The sequence below is a fragment of the Ornithodoros turicata genome, chromosome 2, assembly GCF_037126465.1.
Source record: "Ornithodoros turicata isolate Travis chromosome 2, ASM3712646v1, whole genome shotgun sequence".
Taxonomy (NCBI): domain Eukaryota; kingdom Metazoa; phylum Arthropoda; class Arachnida; order Ixodida; family Argasidae; genus Ornithodoros; species Ornithodoros turicata.
Genome location: NC_088202.1, coordinates 4,296,166 through 4,318,562, shown reverse-complemented (window position 1 = coordinate 4,318,562; position 22,397 = coordinate 4,296,166). Strand labels below are relative to the sequence as shown.

Here is a 22,397-nt window from a genome sequence, read left to right as displayed (position 1 = left end):
GACAACTGCCTAGTAGCACATGCTGTGCCGGAAGCTAAGTGTTGTTCCTCCAGGACTACCAGTTACCTTTGTAGCTTGTCCAACAGTTGTAGCCAGTCACATAGCCCTGACGTTGCTGTCTTCCACGAAGATCACGAGTTGAAGTGCTGCGATGCGTGAACGATGATAGCAGGAACGATAGGGGTCCGGCTAGATTGCTTCAGAAAAAAGCAGGCCATGAGACAAATGTCTAGCCGCAAACTAAGTGTATTATTCGTGGGAACAAAAGTTTATTTCAGACTTTGAAGCCTAAATAGATGTGTACAGGAGTCGCCAAAAATTTCAAGACACACATTTTAATTTTTGTTTCATAGTTTCCTGATAGATATTCTCGCGGGATATGTATCCGTGGTGTGATACAGGAAGAACTGCCCGGCCACGTGTACCTCGGGCGAAAGCAGGTCACACAGCCACACGTTTGTTTTCGACATTTTTCAAACCAGGAAGTGGGGGTTGTACTACCATATGGTACACAGCTGCAACAATGCCAGCTTATTTTACATTGAGTTGCTCAGGAACGGTCTGCAGACGTTTCTAAAATGTCAACAGCAATGGAAGCTATAGCCGCCGCATTGATTTGTGTGGCCTTTTGGGACGGCGCCTATGGGGCGACATGTGGACCGAACGTCGCTCACGAAGTGAGAAATTTCGTTTCTCACGGAGCGAGTCGACCCGATCTGTCGAGGTATCAGGATATCGAAAGAGTAAGTGGGTAGCTCATACGCAATTCAACAGGCAGCCCCTAAACCTTAACAATTGATGTCATGCCTGAAGCATGACGTTGTATTATAGATATCGAGGTATTTCCAGAAGCTCCTTTAGCCAAACTAAAAATGAAAAAGACTTGTGGATATTGCCAAATCCTTTTGCCGTGTGTTACCTTAGGAGACCTACACGCTTCCCGACTCTAGTATTCTCGGCAATCATCTAAGTGTCATGTAATTTGTATCGATCTCACTTCTTCAAGAAATACAATATGCCCGTGTCCGAAAGTATTTGCTAAGGAACTTCTAAGAAGCATGCTAAGCATGTATTTTCAGTATTGTGGCGTCGCTACAAGCCTCTCAAAAAGGTACGTTTGCTTTGAACTTGCGATGACAACAACAACATAGATGAATTGATGATGATGATGATGTGGGATGTTTCCCTGCTTTGAGTGCACGACCCTACCCCACTCCAAAAAGGTTCACATGAAAGGATGAAGAGGGAAGGAAAACAAAACAAACCCCTACAGGTCTTGAAGGAGGCCGGTGGCCCTCAGAAAGGAAAGAAAAGCGCAAAGTGCACGACACTGATGCGCAGGGTTACTTTACTCCATGGGCCGAGAACTTTGCAGATGCTTCGCGATGAGAGAAAATTACGAAAGCGGAAAATATATGTTTTGCAGCCATTACGTATTGCAAGCGCGAGAAGCTGCAAACGTTATGCCCCAGTTATATACCCTTGCTCAGCTACATCGGAAAAATCTACACTAGATAACGAATTCTTAAGCTTACACGATTGCTTTATAATTCTGCCGACGTGTTCTTTCGCAGAAGAACTTTGAACATTCTCAAAAAAGTGGTGCTGGGTTGGGTTTCGCAAGTTCTGTAGCGTCTTCCAAAGTACCAAGTGGTGTGAAACGTGTACATTCTAAGAAAAAAAAAGGTTGCTAGGTGACTCCCTATGCTCATACTGAAACACACATATAACACACCACACGGAGTCATGTGACTCCCTTCGCCGAGGGAAATAGCTTTACCCTCATTGTTCCTTGAGAAGTCACCATCAAACACAGCACAACACACGACAACAAGCTGCTCCATCTAGCAACACGTTTGTGTTGGTAGATGGAGCACCTTGTTGTCATTTTGGGTTGTCGTTCCGTTGTCGTAGAGTAGTGTGTGTGTTGTGCTGTGTTCGTGTGATGGTGGCTCTTCAAATAACAACGATCTTTTACCAACAGGCCCAAATGAACCTTTTTAACACTCGAGTCGTATCCTAGCGGCTGTCCACTGAAGCACAGCCAGCGCCATCTATTGAATATTTAGGGAACCCTCTCTGGCGCCGCCAGGGTAACAGAGTATGCGTTAGTAAATGCGCCATTGCGGTGTCGATAGCTATACCCTCCCGTGGGGCTGTTTGACGTTTGGTATAGCCATATGACCCCATGACTTCAGATCAGTTTCTGCATGTTTATCATCATACTTTCGGTCATTTTTGTCGGTGGCGTGGTTTAGTTGGGCATGTATTATTGGTGCAGGTGCATGAATTTCCCGCAGATGTTTATTACCCTTTCACAAAAAAAAAAACTTTTCAGGACTGCTGCAGTTCAACTGCATTATGATAATAATACAAAAGAGCATGTGCATGCAAACTTTCAGTACACAAGTAAGTACTGGCTTCCAAGCGTTCATTACATAGTTTCCTGATATGCTACAGCGCTACCCTAGCGTTGGCTGGTGGTTGAGCTGCAACAACAACTTTATTTTGGCTTTGGAGAGTGGGGAGGTTCATCGCCACCGGCGATACTCTACCCCGTTGCTGGTGGGAATGTGGGGAATAAAATAACGAGCCCCTTCACAATAACGATCGAAGTCCCGATGGTGTCCAGAAATGTCAGAAGAGCTTTGAGCGCAGAGCGTTGCTGGGCTGGATTAGGCCACGGACCAAGCAATTTCGATAGGGAGAAGGGCGAGAGTCCAGTTGACGAAGAGAATCGGAGAGTGTGGTTCGAGAATGTTGAGCTGCAACTTCTTATTTTTGCCCCTGAAATCTTGAACGCAGCAGGGAATATTCCGTAAAAAATCGCGAAGTATCAAATAGCGAGCTAGTCCTCGTTGTGATGAAGTTATCTGATTTATGTTTCCAAATCGCTCACCTTCGGTCTATAGTGCGATAAATATATCGTCACCTTAATGCTCCTTGTAAATGGGAGAAAACATTTTTCACCGGAAATAGTTCCATTGCCCCTGACGATGAAACTCCCCAATCATCATAACTCAAATAAACTTGTTGTTTTGAATCGATTCAACTGTAGCTCAGGTTGTCGTCCCTTCTCCCCTTGTGAACGACCACCCATTCCTTTGTTCCTTCGTGTGTTTTTCAATCTCTGATACTAACCAGCCAATTCGAAGTTGTGCCGCAAGGGAAATCTAATAAGAAGAACACAGAAATGATACACACACGAGGGAAATGATGTAGGCACCAGCCAGCCACAACCGGTGACACCGTCGCCGCAGAAGAGGGTGGCGCGCCAGGCGTAAGTGACGTGGCACATAGCTACATCTGTGCCTCAGGATCAAAATGCACAGGGATGGCATTCAATGTATTGCTCCGTAGAAAAAAGCGTACTTCCGAACGCAATACATCCTGGACAGGTCCTGGTCGCACGACACACCAAACGTCAAGGCACGCGTGACCTAAAGATGGAGGCGCCCGTGATCGGCGGCCAGACCGTTTGTGAACAATGCTGCTGTTGCTTCCGTGCGACGTTTTGCATGTCTTTCGATCATGGTAATTATTTTTATCCGATAATCTCGCAGTAAAACGCGCAGTTGTGCACTTAAGGCACTTGTACGATTTCCAAGGCTGTGATGACGACCGCGCCTTAAAGGTCAGATATGCCGATTTTGAAGTGCCGCGGAACTGAGCGATACTCGCGCTGTGTGTTCATTACCGAACACTGATATGTGTGCGAAATATCTTCCTCCAACTGTTCGTAGTTTTTTAGAAAACAGTTTTTTTAGATCCCACGCCCGGCCGTCAGACTGTCGGCAAACCCTGCGCACGGGCGCACCGACGTCACTGCTCTCGGTTATCTGTCTTTGGCTTGGCATGGACTCTTGGCTTGGCCGCTTGGCTTCTTTCGTTTCGTCCTCTGTGCATCGTACATAAGCGAACAGCTGTTATGTTGTTGCTAAGCCGGAAACAAAGCATGTGAATATATATATATATATATATATTTGGCACGGCGTCGTTTGGAAGGTGCACTTCCTTGTCCTGACCTTGCCTTTTATGGGCTGGAGCGATATGATAACGTGATATGCCACGGCGAAGTTGTCGAAGATGCGACGGTGCTACGCTGTTAGAACATTCATCGGAGCATTCAAGTGTTACCTATTATAAGCTGCCACAAGACCAAGCAGTGCGAAGCTCTTGGCTGACAGTGGTGCCTGCTAATTTCCACTGCAAGGATTTCGTCCACGAATGTTATCATAGGTTACGCGCGACTCCAGAGGCAATTTGGAATCTCGGCACGAAATCGTCTGATGAAAATCTGAGGTGGCCGACGCACAACATTTTGAACGTGCCACGGAGGATCAAAGCAAACAACGAGAGCAAAAAAGGTAAGTCGAGGTTCAGATATAAAAAATAGCAAGCTTAATGAATCGATAGTGCAGCTGTCCTACTGCGCCTACTCTGATATAACCACGATTAGCAACACAATAGTATTGATAATCTAACTTCTGAATTATCACAGGTGCACTCTGAAGGCGGAAATGAAGCACGATCTGGCTTGCATCTGGTGCATGAAGAAATTGCTGACACGTTAGTTGCAGTCTACCAACACCAACAGGTATGACAATGTGGTGTTATAATTTGAGTATTCACCTATGTTCAACTTTTCATGTGCACTCACATGCAGACATCTTGACACCACATTTAAATCTGCCCTCAAAGTTACAACCTGTGCTTTCAGGGTGGAAAACAAAGGTCGCCATTCCGATTAGCTGCTATCTCCCAGTTCAAGCACTTTTGCTGTCTGGACACTGGTTCCTGTGGATGGGGTGTTACAAGCTTCACTGTCTGATATAGAAGGTACATTACATTAGTTCAGTTAATTTGTCTTTTGCACGTTTTTGTTACTGTTAGCTAGATTACTGTTGGACATACAATCCTTTGACACACCGAAGCTGATGTCGCCTCTGATAACGTTTTAGAATTTTCGGTGTCATCAACGTCCATTGAGGAAGGCGCCTTTACTATCTGTGAATCTTTAATTGAAGAATAGCCCAGAATTCATGTTAACATTGTCTACTCTTATTAATTCACTGTCTGTGTTCTGAGAGCTAAGAAAAATGGAAACTTTATTTGTCACAACTTCACACTGGATGTGGTACTGGCTTGACATGTAAGCTAAAATACCTGGATTCTACAATAATTGTGTTCAACTTGGTGCATTACCGTGGGCAATGCCACATTCACTACATTTTTAGTGGGTCCGGTGCACAAATACTGTGTGCATACTGCATACGTACATACTGTTCGATAGGCAAAAATACCTGAGCAGTGCTGTGTAGTCTTTTTACCCAAAGTCCATACTCTTACTGCAAAGTCACAGTACGTAGAACAGCAATGTGCAGGTATGCTGCGATAGAGATTCACAACAGAAAGAAGACTATTGAGAGCATCTAAATTTTAATGAGACGAGACTTTCGTGCACAAGGCTGCTCTTGTTAATGTCTAACATGAAGTTACAAAATCCCAGAATATATAAAACATGTTGTAATGTAGAGAGCGAGGGTTGGTACAGACATAAAAATAATTATACAATCATATAAAATAAAATAAAAAGGGGGTACAACTCCCCCCTCAACTCAACTCGACAACTCAATAACTCTACTTATTCTCTACCTAACAACATGTCATATATTCTAGAATTTTGTAACTTGATGTTAGACGTCAAGAAGTACAGCCTTCTGTGCGAAAGTCTTCTTACTGTTGTGCACAATCATTATACAGTAAATAAGACTATCCATTTCTTGTCATTAAATGCTTTTTTTTTCTTTTTTTCTATTTTCTGCAGTGATGAGCATCCATAAGGACACATGCCAGAAAGGGAGTCTCTTTGGGATGACAAACCCTCATCACCTCATGAGGAAACAATGGTTGACGAATTGTTCTCCAACACATCGAAACTTCAACAAATAATTCATGAAAAAGCCAGTCAGTGCTAGCACCAGGAATTGAACGTGGACCGTCCTGCTACCAGTCAGAGATGTTACATTTCAGGCGCTCATTGACTTTTGTTGAATTACTTGTTGACTTTGTCCCAAGGTGGAGCTCGCCACAGCTCATTTGCCTATCTGTTAATGTTTGTGGCATGTGTTGCGTTTTTCTCTTTGTGTGTTCCAGACTCAGAACGGTTAATTTGGATCAGGTCAGGTACGTTTCATTTAGACATGGCAAACATAAAGTGGTGTTTCTCAACACAACTTAGCAGTGGCCTTCATGCATTACTGCTACGGCCATTAAGCGTGAATGGAAAGCTGCACATTATGCATGATGTAAAACCCCAAGACTAGGGAACACGAAGGGACAGACACGAACACGTCCCTTTGTGTTCCCTAGTCTCGGGGTTTTACATATGCATCATCTTCACCAGCTCGCTTGCTTCCTAGCCATTTTTTCTGCACATTATGTTCATTCTACTTTTATTGTGTGCTATATAATCTTGTTCAAGTCCTGTCAAACGACGTGTAATGCTATAAAAAAATTCAGTACACTGTTTATGTGGGTTGAATGGTAGCGCATGAATGCAGGAAGGAAACTGTCATGTTATGGCAAGTGTTTACGTATTGTACATTTAACTAATAATTTTATTGGTTAGCTTTCGCCGGCGTATCATGTCAAACCATGTTATATTAATTTGGAACATGTTGTTCTTAGTAGCCAGAGCAGCTGATACACAGTGAGAACATAGCCCGTGTGTGTTTGTCTTTTCCACCGCAGCCCTTGGGTTTCCTCAATGATGGCTACACATATCAGGGATAGGTTTCAGAACCGGTAGTTCCCGCCAAGTGTGAATTGCTTTTCAGGGGATCATCACGCTGGCAGATGAAACATATGGTTTAAATTATTTGCAGGACAGGAATTGCGTAGCTTCCCACAAATACTACTACTTCGACGTAAGAGTGGTTTCAAATCTAGCTTTTTTGTGTTCCTGACATTATCGCACAAGATGTAAGTACTTTCCTTGTTGACATTAATATTTGCGCCAGGTCACAACATTGTTGATTGATGGAAAATGTAAATAAATATATTTATTTGCTTGCCAAACAATGCACAAATGTCTTCTTTTCTAGTGAGATATTCCCTGTTCACCAGACATAAATATGGAAAAGCTAGAGGGGCACAATGATGATAGAGTCTAGCGTTGCTTTTTGCCACTTCACATATATTCACTGTTATTCGTGTGCACATGTAGGAATAGGAAGGTAGAGCATGCGCATAAAAAATTTCGTATGCAGCCACACATATGGTTCAGAAGATTAATTAGATGATGTCCAAGCATATATAATTGTGCTTCATGTGTAATGGGTATGCTAACGGATTGTTTCCATGAAGCCTTTTCATTAATTTTTTTATGAATATGTTATTTTTATTTTATATAAATTTCATATTACATATTGTATACTTGTATTGTATACTTATATGTATTGTATTGAATACTTATAAATTAAAAACGCAAATTACAAGGCCTCTGTAAGAGTGCCCTTTGCAAATGGTTTGGTAACGTGTCTCTAACTGTAAAGGTAAGAGGCAATCGAGAATGTTGCAGACAAGGTTACAACTTACATATTGCTTATCATGTCCTACATACAAAGTGATTTGTACAATAATTCATGAGCACGGAATTAATTCTGAGGCTGGCCAGTGATGTCACCCAGGACGACAAGTCACATAATTGCCTCTAAGACTTTTAGACCCCATGGGCTGAGTTGTGAATTGAAAGAGCACTCTACAGAAGGATAAGGTGCACCTGATTTCTAGGATCTATGCTATGCCCTATCTTTTCAGGCACCACATTTATAAAAATACAATTTCTAAGTGGCAATATGTGCTCTGGTACTTCTTTTGCGTCTGCATAGTGTGCAACCACATGGATACTGGAGCTTTCGTGTGCATGTTTTTGTGCGATGGCGCTCATTACAAACAATATCCAGAGGTTAGACATAAAATGGAGTAGTTTGTAGCGTGCCACACAACGCAGCGTGACATGGGAGTGTGTGATTCAAAGAAAGCTTCTGGAAAATGCACAGAATCCCACAAAAAGTTTAAAATGTGATTTGTATTTCGTTTTACGTCTCTCGTCGTTACATACCATCGTCGACGCTGTTGCACATTGATAAATCGTACGTAAAACTTGTCCCATAGTAGTATGCGGTTTCTCAAATACATAGCACAATTTTTTCCTGCAGGAATAAAACGCTGTCGGCATTTTCTTGCTAACACGGCTGTCGAAACGTCAGTCTCTACAATGGGCAAGTGCTGTAAAAAGGCAACGCAGATGCGACTTGATACAAATTGTACGTGCTCACAAAACACAAACGACGAATTCTAGTCACAACATCGCACAGAGGTTGGTTCGCGAATCGGTTCGCACCTGCTGCAATGTTTACTTATCGCGGAACGGTGGAACCCGGCTGTCCGCCATCTTCAAGCACAGATACGTGAAGCCGCGAGAAGCCGTAGCTGAAATCCACTGACAAGTACGAAGGCGCGTACACGTCACAATGCCCGTTCGGGTGCATCTACGTCATAAAAATGGCTGCGCCCATGTGTGTTTCGGAATGAATTATCTATTTTTTTTACATGGTACTGTACCGAACTGAGAGAATGAAGGTGCATTTTGGGGAGAGTTGGATGTGGGCTTTCAGAATATCACAACCGTTTCGACTATTTGGGATATCGGCATAGCTGACCTTTAAGACCCACTGGGCCGATCCGATGTACTAATCTAATGAAAAATGGGCTACCATGCTGCGGGAGAAGCACCGAATAGTTTACGCTGGCAAAATACGTCCATCTCTTGGCTTTATGACGACGGAAATATGTCGGTAAGCGGCAAAACGACATGTAAGCAAAGTCACATGACCTCAAAATGACGTTTTGTATGACGTACGACCAGGACGAGATGGCAGCTTTGTCAAAAGCACCCGCATGAGGGTAGTTACAACAATGGCGGGTTTGTGTCACCCCTGTGTCAAAATGTGCCAACTGTGGACGTTTCTCCTCGAAGTGAAATCGATGAGACAGGTAAAGAGGAGAGGACGGCACGAGAGAGTCGACGGCATAAAAGGGGTCAAACTTGCAAACTACTCCCTAGACGCCTTCTTTTTTAAAGACGATAGCATTTATGAGCGAACCCTACAAATCTTTCGTGAGCACCACACAAGTGGTGCTACCATTGGCCGCCGCGTGGAGATCTCGCATTCCATCTCATCTAGATCAAGGGGTGTGCGCCGCCGCGACAACTTGTATGCGGACCACCGCCGCTGAGCAATAACGGTCGGCGCGCGGGTCAATAACCGTCAAAATCTGTGTCTCTATGTCTGTGTATTTTTGTCTGCGCTCGTGTATGTTAGCACTGCAAGGCAAGGTTTCGAAAAGACTGTGACAATTTTTTAACTAACGCAACATTATACCTGTCCTAACAGGATGCGAGCTCTACCAGTAGCTCTACAAAACGGAGCAGCGGCAACTCTGTGCTCACTTCAGTACAGCCGTGGTACTGTTAGCAGACAGGCATTCATGAATGCCTGTCTGCTAACAGTACCACGGTTGTACTCCTACTCGGCTCTGTACTCCATGGGTCAAGTTTTGTAGGTTGCAACTTCCAATACGCCTTATACATAAGTGATGCCACCTCTCGGCGCTTGTGAACCCTAGCGCCATATTTGAGTATTGTCTCCGCAACGTACGACGATCGAGGAGTTGAGTGCGCGGAGATTAGTAAGATTCTGACGTCTACAGACAGCTAGGAAACTTTCCTCGTTTGCCAAAAAGACTGACGAAGAGACTGGATGGTTCAGCGATATAGCTAAGCTTCCACTTGTCACCCAAGACGCTATACGTCGCTGCTACGACTTCAAAACAACGTCGGAGAAACACATGGAGCGCGGCTACAAGTTCACTACTGAGTCGTACGTCGAGCTGCAGTCCATGAAGACACCATCGTTGTTGGACAGGTACGAAGTGACTTTGAAGTCTTTCTTCGAGTTTATAAAGGGGAAAAAATGTCGTAACGGGATGTCGCTCCTGCTTTGGGCAGGACATGTATAATGAAACGTGGAAGTCATGTTCTTTTCATCTCATGTTCACGGGGCATTCTATTGTGTCTGCACGAGCTTTATACGTTGTCTCTTCTACCGCATTTTCCTAGTGAATATTCCGTCGGTTCTTGTAGTACAGTGCTCAGTAATGTTGAGTGTATATATATTTGTTTGTGATACACGAACCTCTATTACACAGCACGTGCGACCAGCGAGTGTACGCCATCAGTTGTGGGTGCTTCAGAAGCCAAAAGAAGACCGGTGCACCCTACTTGGTTAACATCAACCTATCCGAATCAGGTGAAGTTGACTGCGCTGCCTCTGCAACTGCACAGCAGGTTTGGGTGGGTGCTGAAATCATGCAGTTGGTGGCCCCAAATTCAAAGTTTGGGGCACAAGCAACCCCCACAAGACTTTTCTTGTACGGAGCTACCACGGCAGTGGGGAAGACCTCGGGCAGCCATGGCACCAGAAAGCCTAATGAATGTGAACTGTCGTCGAATCAGTGAAGGAGGGCTGGCAGACCCACTTTTGTGTAGACTCTACGACGTCAGGAAAAAGACAGACACATGCAGAGAAGAGATGTGCTGCAGTAACATTTGCACAGAAAATAAAAGGCCTTGTGAGCAGCACACTTACAGATATGATTGAGGGGGCAACAGACTGCACGTATGCAGATACCAAGTACAGAAGACCACCACAGAACAGCCTAGTGGCCGTACAGCAGAGCATTCTCCCACTTGGCTCTGAGTGCCTTGTTGGTGTAGAACCAGGAAATCCCACAGGCGATGTCACCATTCAGGAGTTCACACATTTCAAAGATTGCAAGCACTGGCTTCCAGAAATCAGCACACCTCCATCAGTTCTGACAGTAAGCCTGTTTTATTTTTTACGTATTCCCTTCACACTAGCAAATATCTAGTCTTGAATTTGTGATGATATCTAGATGTAAGGCACCATGGTAAACATCTTGCAGTGTGTAGCTAAACATGTTTGTGTATCTGTGCGTATGTCAGACAAGTGCAGTTCCACTACAGTAATCATTATCTTCAGAGCATACTCCTGTCTAATGAAGAAGTCCAACAACTTGAGAAGAATACCAGGCAGCAAGCTTGTTGCCAGGTGTGAAAGGATGCAAGGAGGGACCGGCTCACAGCATCACGCTTTGAAGCGTTTTGCAAAAGAAAGCAGCCATGGACAAACGTCGACCTGCGAAACCTCCTTCGACCAAAGGAGTTCACCTCGCCATCTGTACGCTACGGTATGGCGAATGAGTACAGTGCTCTGACACTACATGGGGAGACGTTATAGTCTACTTCCCATCTTGGGTAATAGTTACTAGAGTATATCTGTGCCGAGAATTCTGTGATGACATGGTAACAAAGCTCAATGAATTCTATTTCCTGTTTGCTCTTCCCTACCTAGAAGGATCCCTTTAGTTTATTCTGTTGTGCAATGTGTACATTTTGTATCATGGACTGTGCAACCCATAGTCAACCATCAATTTATGAATGATTCTTACATCAAGGTATGGAAGTATCGGAATAAGACACATTATAACTTTTTCTTTTTAATTTTATGTTAGCGCCGCGAAGCAACCGTGACTATAAGCGGCGTATGAAGTGGCCAGATGGAAAGGGGACAGCGGGTTAGTATGCCTCCTGAGCCGACATAGGGGAAACTGTCCAGACATTCATCTGGAAAGTCTTCGGAAAACCTCAGGCAGCACAGTCAGTGGTAGGATTATTATATCCATGTACGAAACAACGTAAGGTCGCTTAATTAGGAGATTTATTGTTTAAAAAGTTTGTATTCATACATCAGCTAATTTTTTCCCGTCTGACAATGGGACGCGGGGTAATAGGATGCAGTATGATTTTAGTGACACAGTCTTCTTGGTCAGTCCCTGAAGGATGCTTTCACAGTTCAGAAATCGGTAAATGCAACAGAAGGTTTTCATTCCAGGACAGAATAAGGGAACTCATGAATCGATGGCTGACTCGAAATGCATGACGTGTGCCACCACAGTTGTGTCATGTATATGTGTAATGTTATCACGTACGGTGTATATATGTGTTTTGTTTCATATTAATTTGTTGCCGTTTTGTAAACATTGTAAACAGATGACTTCACATTAAACTTCATATCACGTTTGTGTATTAGCATAGCAAGCCTGTACCATTTAATTGCAACAAAGCACCGACACTCACCCTAAACAATAGGCAATCCATTATTTATTACCAGGGTGTCGAACCGAAACGTTTTTCGTTCCGGTTTTCGTTCCGGTTACATCTTAAACGATCCGGTACCGGTTCTGCTCCGGAGTAAAAAAATAACGGTTCATACCGGTTTTTAACCGGTTCCGCTTCTGCTGGGAATATCCATCCCCACAAAAAAAAAAAAAAAAAAAGAAATCGGTGTTGCAAAATGTAAACCCGTTTATTCCGCATACATGGTATTTAATATTAATAGACAGCTGTGAAATTGGTAGCTCTGGTAGGTTATGGTTAATTGGTAGGTTACTGTCTCTTCAAATGGGCTTTCTCCTTTGTTGAAGCACATGCTACAAACGAACTTGTTTGGCGTGATGCCATACGTAAAGTACTTTCTTGCTGGGTTGGAGCGATCGCGTCCCATCCGAATGTCTGTTGCTACTGCCTAGCCAGCAAGCACCACCGCACGAGTACGACGCAAATCGAGGAACACTTTCACTCACAAACGCGCTCGACGGCTCCGTTTTATTTTCTTCGTGTCCTGTTCACAAAAGAGTTGCCACTTCGCACGGGCTTGCCCTCGCGTATACGTAGATGTATTCAACTTAGCTGCTCTCAAACAAGGGACGCGTTGCGCGACATTACCGATAGAGAGCCGTTATGCAGCCTCCTTGGGTCTCTGTTTTATTGAAGAGAGTTTGCGGGGATCAAATTAAAACGAACACTACGGCACATTGCTAGAGAGTCACATGTACCTCTAAGTCTGTGTGCGTGCGCGAACGATAAACCATTACAAAGGGAGCCTAAGGGTCATAGTATATCGACATACATTCCACCGTAACCGTAACCCTCGTATAGTATCCATGACATGACTTCAGAGCACACGACGTCTGTTTCATTCGCCTATCCGTAGTCCAAACCGGCGAAGTTTTTTCTTGGACCGAAAACCGTTAAATATAGTTTTCGGTTTCCCTCCTGAGCGAAAAAAACGTATACGGTTTCGATTCCGTTCCGGTTCGCACCAAAATAGCGGTTTTTTTCGGTTCCGGTTTTCGGTTCGCTCCGACACCCTGTTTATTACATACCTCTACTACACAATATTGCACAATATACCGGGTGTTTCAGTTAAATCCCCGTGCTAAATAGTTCGCGAACGGGTGCACCAGTTGAAAAACTTTCTTTTTTATAAGTATCTACTCGATACCGGCACCAAGCTGCGCACCGTGTGAACGAGTGGGAGGCGCTCATTATTTAAATAAAAATTCAAATGAGTTTCGTAAAAAAGCATAACTTCTAAAGCAGGGCGCTGGGGTTAAAATGATTACTACCCCTTTTGGGACCTTCAGTGGACACCTTTTTGAGAAAAATCTGCCACCGAAGCTGGTCATATGTTGCAGTAATTAATTGGTTTCGGTTTATATAATTTTGTCGCGGCTGATCGCGGTGAAGCGCAAAAGGACGCTCTTTCACTCCCTTATCCACCAATGAATTAGGTCGTTACACCAATGACTTACACCAGTGAATTAAGTCCTTTTGCGCTTCGCCGCAAGCAGCTGCGACAAAAATTCGGTAACCGAAACCAATTAATTACTGCAAGAAATAACCCGCTTCGGTGGCAGATTATTCTCTAAAAGGTGTCCAGTGAAGGTCCCAAAAGGGGTAGTACCCATTTTAATGTAGACGGCGCCCTACTCTAGAAGTTACGTTTTTTCAAGAAACTCATTTGAATTTTTATTTAAATAATCAGCGCCTCCCACTCATTCACACGGTGCGCAGCTTTTAGGTGGTGTCGGACAGATACTTGTAAAAAAGAAAGTTCTTCGATTGGTGCACCCGTTCGCGAATTATTTAGCCCGGGGATTTAATATATAATATAATATATATATATATATATATATATATATATATATATACACGAGCGGCGTTCAAGTCAAACCGGGACTTTCTGTCTCCTGAGTGTACAAATGGCTCGCGCGACTTCTTCATTTTCACACGTGACAGGCCTCCGCGTCCACCACATAGTGGTCCAAAGTTTGTGCAAAAGAGAAGACACGTGCTATAGACAAGATGGCAGACAACGAGGTGAGCGCGCGCATCGAACAGCGAATTGTCATGAAGTTTCTCGTGAAGAATGAAGGCGTAAAGTCATCTGAAATTCACAGAAGACTTCAGGCCCAGTATGGCCACGATACACTTAGCCGCAGCAAAGCGTTTGAGTGGTGGAAACGGTTCCGAGACGGCCGTACATCAGTGCAGGATGATCCCGGCCGGGGCGGCTCAGAGCCCAGTGTCAGAGTTCCTGAGAACATCCAACTTGTGGAGCGGCTGATCCTCAAGGACCGATGGATAATATGTCCCGAACTCGCTCGAAAGACGGACCTTTCTGTGGAAACGTTGAACACTACCACCAAAGGAGTCCTCCTCCTGCAGGACAATGCACGCCCGCATACCGCGCATCTCACGACACGCACCTTACAGGAACTTGGCTGGGAGTTGCTGCCACATCCCCCTTACAGTCCAGACCTCGCCCCTAGCGATTTCCATCTCTTCGGGCCACTGAAAGTGGCTTCCTTGGGTGCCGCCACTTCAGCTGCGACGACCAGGTCAAGAATGCGGTCCGATCATGGCTGCTACGCACTGGTAAGGATTTCTACGCTGCTGGCATCCAAGCCCTCGTGAAACGCTGGCACAAGTGCATACTGCAGCTGGAAATTATGCTGCAAAATAGTACTAATTTCTCGCCTGTAAGTTTGACCCGGTTTGACTTGAACGCCTTCCGTAATATATAATATTGCTATTCATATGACTTGATGATAGGGCTTTGCTAGTTGCAAAAAAGTGCGCACACAGTCCAGATTTGATTAGCAATGGGCCCAAGGGTGATTGGGATACGCCTGTCGACAATGTGGTACGTGTTAATGCATTGTATACGTCTTTCCACGTGAATTGTCAATGCCGCGATTTCTTGAGTAGCAATGACTTCTTCCTCAGTCAGCTTTCCATCCTTTGTGAATGGGGGAATGTTGAGGTTTCCACCCAAAGGTTCCAGGAGGTCACTGATTTTGAAGCCTTTGTCTGCCATGACTGAGTCTCTTCTCTCAAAGTCAAGTGACAAAAAAAAAAAAAACACTCCTTTTGACTAGCTCTTTGTCTGAAATGCAACCGGTGTAAAGTGGGGACACAAATGTGACGTTTCCATCTGGGGAGACACCAATCAGACATTTCATTGTGTTAGAGGATTTGTACGTCGAGTAAGTTTCAGACTGCAAGACAAATGAGGTGGGTACTTCGCACTTGAGTTCAGTAGCGTCAATTATCACTCTTGTACTTGGATACTTCTCCTTGAAGGTAGGTGGCATGTCTGCGTTGACGACTTGACGAGATGGCCACTGTGGCAGTCCTGTTAGCTTGAGGTAGAGAATGTTTATTCATACAGTGAGAATTCTGCTGACTGTTGCTTGAGTTATGTGGAATCTGTGCGCCAGATCTTTCTGGAAGAGTCCTACTTTGAGCCTTATGAGGGACATGAACAGTTGATTTTTGACAGATAGTGAACATGGCCTGCCCAGAGAGTAGTATTACGCTGTAGTCTAATACTCCGTAGCCCAATGACCATTGGTGCTTCTTTCGTCTTTTTTTTTCTTTTCCCTTCATTTTCCTTTTGACGAGGCAGTGGCGCAGCCAGCGGAGGATAGCTTAATTGCTGTTCTTCTACATACATAACTTTAACTTCATTCCCGTACCTCACATCTGAATGTCTCGCGTATGATGGGGTAGTGCTCTCCAGCGGTGAATCAACCCATGCCATAGTCCTGATTCATATGTTGTTGCTGGTTTAAAGAGGTACTTCGGAATGGTCGGTGAAAAAATTGCTGCATATCGTAGTTGGTGCATAACATCCACACTATACCTGCCATCAACTTTGTTTCTTTCTCGTGTGACGAATTATGCCTCAAATAAGCGTGCAATCAAACCGAAATAGGATTGTGGAGAGGAGTATCAAAAACTTTCCCTTCCGAAGGCCACCGCGTTATGTCACCCTGCATGGAGCGGACAAGTAGTATACCACGCCGGTCGTAGCCGCTGTGCTACATTCCCGTAACAAAACAATGGACGAAGATTGGGGATCAGATCACTCAGACAAGGATGAAAAAAAGACTAAAAGAAAATCTGCTTCCCTGAGAGTCAGAAATCAGCGCAGGAATGGTATGACTAATGCACAGTGACGTTGGCCGGGCAGAGAAGAAGAAGTACTTCCATCGACGTTCGATGGGAGCCAGACATTTTCAAATTTCGAAAGTCATTTTTATGATTCCCCCTTCGTTTTCAAGTGAGATATTTCACAACTGTGTTCAGTTCGTGTAAATGATTGTGGGAATACCGCAAGCTTGAAATCCATTTGATTCCGAAGTCTCCGAAGAGTCTTCGAAGAGCAAGCAAAGCTACGTGTTGAGTTATTTCGGAACTTTAGAAAGGGTGCGCCTACGGAAAACGGAGACGCGTTGCGGACGAGGATTTTCTAATGAGTGCCTGTGTCTCTGCAAGGACGCTGGTACCTCAAAGCCGTTTGAACGATATGTTCGCTTGCTTAAGAACATTAAAGGAGTACAGAGGGCCTTCCAAAAAAAAAAAAAAAAATCAGGTTAAAAGGTATGATGAAAGTGTGTGTGTCATTTTACAGAATAGAGCGAAAGGTTTTGATACGTGAAATTTGGTTTCCAGAAAAAAAAATCACATAAACAGGGCTCCGCGCGTTCAGCCGTAACTCCCCACTCCGGGTATAAAGAGGGGGAGGAGGTATGATGCCGCGTCACCGATGGCGTTATAGTGAGAACTCGTCCTGGTTCGCCGGTCAGTGGGGGTCAGCGCCTTGTCCCTTTGCCGCCGTAAACCAGTTTTGCCAGTTCTCCCTAAGAACTGGGGATAGAAGGAGCAGCCGAATCATGACCGAGCCAATAGCAATGCTTTTTCAGAACCCCGAACAGCCGAGTAGCAGACAGCATTTCTCTGAACCAATCAGCTCGCGTTCTCCTTATAGCGTCAGCGCGAGGTTCCAGGCAGATCACAGGCTGGTATACTGCTCTCCACCGCCGTTGCGTACGGTCGCTTTTTGCGGTGTACTTTAAATTCAATTTCTGCGATAATTATGACTCCGTGGTGTGAATTATTTCGCATGGTGCATTTTACTGGTCTACTTAACAGTTTTATAGGAAGAAAACAGGGTGTTAAAAATGACTTCTGTGCTACTTTAAAGGTAACTTTGTTGCTGCGTATGGCATCTGTTTGACGCCCACAAGGTTAAAGGCGATCCTGGTGACCCTAAAATTACGATATATGAGATATATCGTTCTCTGCGCCGCCGCCGTGTGTAAACACGCGCTGCCCACTGACGCCGCAGCCGCGGAAGGACAAAGTGACCTGCGCTCCGCCGCCGGTACAAAGGGCCTCGGCGCACACCTCTACCTAGATGAGAACCGCTGTGAGAGAAGGTGCTGCTTCAGATGTCGCAACCAGCGGCAACCATGCCGCATGAGCGCAAGCAGTTGTCGGGTCTGGAAGTCCCGTACGTTGCTGCATGGACTGCAAGATGTGACGGCATTATTTATAACGTTTCTAATGGAATCGTCTGTAGCATCCGCACAACAGCACGTCGGACAAGCACCTACGGAGCTACGGAGCCAGCCATGCACGTTGCCGAAGATCCATAAGGGTTGAAAAGCCGCCTCAACGTATTTTCGATTAGTTTGTTTCAAAGTATGTTGTACAAATCTGTCTTTAATATCCGCATAACAAAGTTGCGGCAAAAACTGGTGCTCAGAACTCTCGTGGCAATGCCATCTATGAGTTCATCGGAGAGACGAAAACCGTGGCGGCTTAACATTCAAGCGGTGAGCTCATAAATACTATCGGATTCCAACGACAATCTGCACAGCAATTTTTCTTTCAAAGAGCATGTGGCAACAGCCTGGAGCACCTGTAGTGTAACGTGTGGGCATGCCTCTGGTGATATCGATTTGCTAGCTCACCATGCGTGGCGCTGCAAGGGATCACCATTGGCTGGCCGCAGACAGTTTTTCACGTTCCACGCGGAACGTGACATCCGCAAGAGGCATTGTGTTAGTAAAACACAAGTAAAGTACTCCAGCGCCACAAAGGCAGCGGTTTTCACGGACATGCGTGGTGTTCCATACGTTTCCCTCATACAACAAGGAGAAAGGGCAATGTTTGCCCGTAATATCCCAACTTAATAGCCTAACACCCCAGTTCTTTCATAAATTGTCATTCCTTAATTAAGATTCCGCACCCGTGAAATTCCGCACCAGTTTTTCTGTTAGTGCTTCTGCCCGGCATGATTTTCAATATTTCAATTTCGGTATTTCAATATTTCTTTTTTCTTTTTTTCAAGTTCGCTAGCCCTACGCGTGTACCAGTGTTTCGGCAGGACTGAAGGGCAGTCCTCAATATGCAAATTTGTTCGCATTTTGAGTAAATACCTAAGCATATACAATATTTATTCTTTCTGTAGTTTGGTATTTAAAATATTTTAAATACGAGTCGAATTCTGAACTTGCATTCGAACTCTGTCTTAAATATTTATATATGCTTTATATATGCATTATATATGTTATGTTATATGTTTATACGTTAATCCTCTATAACCCCCTGAAATATGTTTTATACCTTTACCCCTCTATCATGCATTGCATTTCAATGTTTTTAATTTTATCAACAGGAAGCCAACATGCTTAGTCGGCCAAGTGCGCCCTTACTTCATCCTATATTCCACGTGTCGCATGCCGTGCGGAATAGCAAGCCGGCGTCCCGTTTGGCTGACCTTTCCCCTATTTTTCCCCTTTCCTTTCTTCTAATTTTTTTATGTTTCAGTTTTCTTTTATTCATTGTTAGTGCCGCGAAGCAACTGTGACCGTGAGTGGCATACAGATGTGAGCAAGTGGAGAGAGGAAAGCAGAAAGACGGGTTAATATTCGTCCTAGGCCGACTTGAGGGGGAACTGTGCCGACACTCGTTTGGAAAGTCTACCGGTAAACCCAGGGAAACCTCTAGAGAGCACAGTCGGAGGCAGCATTCGAACACAAACGTCCCACGACCACGTTCAGCACGACCTTGGCTAGCAACGAGCGGGTGCTTTCACCGACTCGGCCATGCCTTTCGTAGCTGCGCAATGGAACGCATGCAACTGCCCATTCGTGCAATTGCAGTTGTGAAGCTAAACTCCTTTATATTGTTAATAGCGGGATACTAGGCGGTTCTGTTACTTTTACGGTTATTGACATATTTAAAACGCAGTTACGAAATGTCTCGGCTGAAAACTGTGCGGACGTTACAAAAATTGCGTTTGAAATGTGAGAAGGACGTGTTTCAGGCAACCCTGTGCGGCCGTCCTGCGTCACTGGGTGTGCGTTTTCTTGACGTGTGCTTGTGTATTTCAACGCGTTATAGTTTTCTCGTTCTTTCTGCAACAGTGAGTGAAAAGAGAGGTGACGCGAGGTGTTGCTTCAAAAGTTCCGGCAACAAGTCGATTTCTCCGTCGGGTGTCGCTTTTTTTCCCTTCCCGATCTCTCGCTGGATTTCGTCGCCACCGACGCTCCATGGATCCAGTTCGGCGGATCGTCCTATCGGTTTTCCTCGACATCACGCGCACATATGATACCTTCTCGCACATTTCTGTGCTGCACGCCTTGCGCTCGTTTGGGGTATCCCGTCGGCTCTTCATCTGGCTCCAAGACTTCCTTACGGACTGAACTGTTGCTGTCCGCACGTCCCAAGGCCAAAGCCCTCAGCATCCTGTCCATCAAGGAGTCCCCCAAGGAAGTATTATCAGTCCGACACTCTTTAATGTGGTGGTGGCCGGCCTATAATCAGTAATTCCTCGCAAAGGGCTCCGTGCATACAGGTGACGTCGCCCTTTGGACAGTAGGAAAATCACGCCCAGCCATACAGCGCCGCGTGCAGCTCGCTTTAAATAATGTACATACGTACCTCACGCACCTTGGGATGGACCTTTCACCCGAAAAGTGCGTCGAGCTCCCTTTCACGCACAAAGCTATGACCAATTTCCCTCTTTAGTTGGTGCCAAGAAGCTTGAGCAGGTACCCTTCCACAGCTTCCTTGGCGTGGTAATCGACTCGGACTTGCGCTGGGCTCGCCACATTAAACACCTTGAAACTAAAGTGCAGCGATGGCTACCCGCAATTTAACATCTTTCTGGCTCAGGATGGGGCTGTGATCAGCGTTCCCTGCTCGCAGTTCACGCGGCGTTGGTGAGGACGACTGTGCTTTACAGTTTTCCTATTCTGCACAGGACATAAACAACATCATTAAATACCCTTCGGTCCCTGTTTGCTCGAAGCCTTCGTCTCTGCCTCGGAGTTCCAAGAATGGCTGAAACACGGCAAGTACTGGCTGAAGCTGGTGAACTCCCGGTTGAGGTTCTACGTGAACGTGAAACGGCTCGGCACTTCCTACGTTTGCGTGCTCACATTTCCCTCCACCCGCTCCTCATGAAAATTAGATACCGCCCCGAAAGCGACTTCTATCGAGTAGTGCAGAAGACACGCCCGACTTTCACTGGCTTCATATCTAAGGACATTATACCGCCGGAAGCCCCCTGGTCTCTACCGGTACCGCCGACTTTCGTAAGCCTTCCGAACCTCCTGGAAAAAAGAGATCAGGTCCCTCCTCCGAGCCCATCCTCCGAGCCAAGTCCTCCGAGCCCATTTTCATGCTCTGGTAGACGAGAAGTTTTCTACGTTTACGGCAGCATATACAGATGGCGCATCCCACAACAAAAAAGTCCGCCTCCGCATTCGTCATACCATCTGAAGGCGTAGTGCAAGGACGACGCCTTTCACATCCAACCTCCTCAACAGCTGCGGAACTTTATGCCATCCTTTGCACTTCTGCAAAGGATGGCAATCTGCACTTCAAGCTATTGAAAATTCCGGCATACGCGGCCCATACGCACCCCTAGTCGCACGTCTAGATGTGTTAATGGCTTACCACACTGTCTACGCAGCAGGCCACAGGCTAGTTCTCCAGTGGGTTCCAGGCCATTGTGGTGTCGTGGGGAACGAGCAGGCCGACAGCGCCGCAGAAGCAGCGCTCTCGTATCGGACACGGACCAGTATTGCTCTGCTGAGAGGAGACCGCCGTTCCATTCTGCGACGCCTCGTGACACCCTTGGCTTCCCGCCAATGGACAACCGACATTCTCCCCCCATCTATGTTGAGCAGAGTTGGTCCAACGCTCGCTTTCCGCATGCCACGAAACACCTCTCGTCAAGATGCATTAATCCAACGAATGCGACTCGATGTGGCCTTTACAGCTCAGTGGCGTTACCGCTTGAGACAAGTTGACTCTCCCACCTGCTGCCACTGTGGTGCTCTTGAGGATCTGGAGCACATTCTTCTTCATTGTCCCCACTACCAACCTTCCCGAACCGCACTCTCCGAGTCTCTTATTCAGCTGGACTCTCACCCCTTCTCCCTGTCGAAATTGCTTGGTCCCTGGCCCAATCCAGCCCAGCAACGATCTACGCTCAAAGCTCTTTTGACATTTCTGGACACCATCGGACTTCGATCGTTATTGTGAAGGGGCTCATAATTTTATTCCCCACATTCCCACCAGCAATGGGGTAGAGTATCGGCTCTGGCGATCAACCTCCCCACTCTCCATCTCAAAATAAAGCTGTTGTTGTTCGCTTCTCGAAAGATTAATAGCGTTGCCTTGAGTGGGAGGCAGCACTCCGAAAAACTGGAATCGCGTGGAATGATTCGACAGAGTAGAATATGTTTCGACCATTTCAAATCTGAGAGGTTCGACATAGTGTTGGCGCGCCACGCTGTTCCTACGCTCTTCCCAGGTACTCCTATGCCAACTCGACGTGGCGCGTACCCAAAAGGAGACTCAAACAGGTATGCAATACACAATGTGGTGTTGATATTACCTCCTTTGATAATCGACACAAGTCTGATACAACTAAAAAGATATGGATTGCAGATGAGGTTCTGAAGGAAGACTCGTCATACGTGGCGAACACCCGTGCAACGCGGACGTTACAGTCCGCGTCCACCTGGGGCTCAACAGA

At 45.5% G+C, this 22,397-nt stretch overlaps 1 long non-coding RNA gene across 1 annotated transcript; it reads left to right on the top strand.

Annotated features, from left to right (window-relative positions):
* The first annotated feature begins 3,848 nt into the window (after positions 1–3,848).
* LOC135383011 (uncharacterized) lies at positions 3,849–6,742 on the top strand. The gene is made up of 4 exons (XR_010419604.1): positions 3,849–4,367; positions 4,502–4,597; positions 4,721–4,839; positions 5,828–6,742. It is a non-coding gene; the product is annotated as an uncharacterized LOC135383011 (long non-coding RNA).
* Positions 6,743–22,397: the final 15,655 nt, after the last annotated feature.